General features: G+C 37.2%; 1 protein-coding gene and 1 long non-coding RNA gene across 3 annotated transcripts in view; one reads left to right on the forward strand and one right to left on the reverse strand.

Annotated features, from left to right (window-relative positions):
* Positions 1-847, forward strand: part of LOC138000266 (uncharacterized) — a 7,060-nt gene extending 6,213 nt beyond the window's left edge. For both annotated transcript variants that reach the window (XM_068846552.1, XM_068846553.1), the window contains exon 5: positions 1-847. This exon is cut by the window's left edge and continues 1,733 nt beyond it. The gene's annotated coding sequence lies outside the window, so the exon portion shown is untranslated.
* Positions 1-2,164, reverse strand: part of LOC138000267 (uncharacterized) — a 3,292-nt gene extending 1,128 nt beyond the window's left edge. The window contains exons 1-2 of the long non-coding RNA XR_011123083.1: positions 2,021-2,164; positions 1,481-1,839 (exon numbers count right to left, since the gene is read on the reverse strand). This is a non-coding gene — a long non-coding RNA (uncharacterized lncRNA). The remainder of the gene's footprint in view (positions 1-1,480; positions 1,840-2,020) is intronic.
* Between the last annotated feature and the right edge of the window lie 336 nt (positions 2,165-2,500).

The raw sequence follows: 2,500 nt of genomic DNA on the forward strand, positions 1-2,500 counted from the left end.
AAATATTGTAAATGATAAATATACAATATATGCATTTTTAACTAATTACCACAGAATACCACAGTATTGTTTAACCTTATTGTAGGATGTTTACATTAGGTGTACAGCTATGAAGCTCTATGAACCTAGTGTCCTTGTTTACTGCAGTTGTTACTGCTATTTTAAAATTATATTAATATCAGCATTAAATAAGAGATACAAACTATAGACAATTAAATGAAATTGTTAGTTGAAATAAGCATGTAAATTGTTCTATATTGTCATCTTATTAAAACCTGAAGGCAGTTGTATCATGGCGCAAAAGACTGTTTTTAATATGGAAAAATTAGGTGTCATGCAAATGTGTATAAAAAGATCTCATTGGAGGCTTTATAGCACATTTTTGTCTGGGAATAAAATTGCACTTTTTATTTTGATCAACATTGTACAAGTAATCTTAACAAGTTGAACAAATCCCAGTGAAGTACCGATAACATTCCCTTGAGTGAGGAAAGTAATTTGCAATTACTTAAGTTTTTCATTCCTTTGCTTGTAGTGCAACATGCCTTGGTGCAGCCACCCAACAAACTTTTTTACAAGTTTAATAGCCAACCAGAGAGCCTTTCCAATGTTAAAAACACCACCACCAATTTATTTTCTTTTTTTTGGTTAATTTCTTTATCCTTTCTCTTTCCAGTCTTTCCTTTAACTCTTCCCTTCTTCTCAATTCTTCTTCCTCTTGTTTTCGTTTTTCCTCTGGGCTTCTGAAATGTATTAATTTTTGAAGACCAAAAATTCCTTAAGTGTTTCCTTTTCTAATGATAAAATCAAATCTGGAAAACTGAATTGGCGAAAGCAAGGTACATGTACCTTTTCTCCTCCTCGTTTTCTTCTGGCCAAACAACACCTCTCGGTTTTGAAAATTTCGGACGACGAACTTTGCTTCTTCAAACATAGAAAAACGAATATATTTAGCTAGCAACTGAAGCCAATTGCCTTGAAAATAACATTTATTAAAAGCAAAACAAAACAAAACCCGACAATTAAATGCACTACCTTTGTTTTGGCATTCCGCAAGTTAATTAAGAAACAAAACAAGTCGTAACCATTGAGCCGGAAAATTTAAAACACGGAGGGGAAAATTCCCGCGCTTTTTGAGGACGCGACCGGTCGACACAGCATCAAATAAAGAGCGGGAAATTTGTGGTCAAAAAAATGTCTGACAAAAGGAGAACACTTGATCGAAATATTCGCAAATGACAGCTCGAGAATCTGTTGATCAATTTAACTTACAGTGAAGTTCGACACATTTAAATATGACAGTGTAGAATGAACAATCTACCCCTAGCCCTTGACGTTGTCCTGTCAAGAATTTAATATCGTAAATAGAGTACCATGACCTTTGAGTTAACCGTTTAATGCTCATAGGTCCGTTGTTAAATAATCGTCATAATATTTCATCAATGAAACAAATAAACAACACAAAAAAATAAAAACTAACCTGAGGCAACTGTCAAAGTTCTCCGCTAGGTTGGTGGAAAGCGCCAACAGTCAGTACCGCCGTATCTAGTGTGTTATACGAAACCATAACGCGATAAAACCTCGAAGTCGTCTTGCAAATACTGACAAAAAAATCCACTCTCATACAATCGAGATTGGTGCAAACTGAAACCAGGTGTGTAATCTTCTTTTGAGTGCATGGGCTAATGGACAGCATTCCTTGATGAGCGGAGCTAGGAGAATGAGAAACGAGTGTCGTTCTGGACGGATCCTTCCTGTCACCTTCCATAAAATCTACTTCTGAACCATTTCACTGGTGAAAAAGATCCAATATAAACATTTCCACTCGACAAACGCACTCTGTTGAAAACAATAAGACTTTTCAACGTAAAATTGGACTGAGGCAACCCTATCAATTTTGAGCGATTGCGAACAACACGTAGACAAAGACTGTCAGGCGCGAAATCATGCTTCGGTAAAACGTCGAGAAGAAACTGCTAACTATTAAAGTTTTCAATACAACAGGAAAAACAGAACTTACCAGTATATCGGGCTGTTTCCGACGATGACCTTTTCAGCACATTCGACACACATACCGTCGAAAGTTATAAGAAATAGCCAAAAAAATGCGGGGACGTAACCGCACAACGAAAAACTTTGCTCCCACGTGATGGAACGAAAAACACAATTACGACCAGCGGACTCATCTCAAAATCTACCGCTGCAACGTTATAGCGCGGGCTTTAAGTGGATCTGGCAGCCCAAGAATGAAACGCTCGTGAGTTGCGCGATTGTGATCTTTGTGTTGAATTCGCACATTTCTTGTCAAAATTTATAACAATCGAAATAAAAAGAAAACTAACAAAAACAAAAACCCGGTAGCTTGGCATCATTTGACACAGATGCTTCACTGTTTCGCGAGTAAACATGCCGCGGTAAAATAACGCGGTAACTTGATCACTGCGCTCGCTGAATTCGATGTGCGATTTACTCGGTGCAGCCAAACTTGTACAATTACAAC

The sequence above is a fragment of the Montipora foliosa genome, chromosome 4 (genome assembly GCF_036669935.1).
Source record: "Montipora foliosa isolate CH-2021 chromosome 4, ASM3666993v2, whole genome shotgun sequence".
Lineage (NCBI taxonomy): Eukaryota > Metazoa > Cnidaria > Anthozoa > Scleractinia > Acroporidae > Montipora > Montipora foliosa.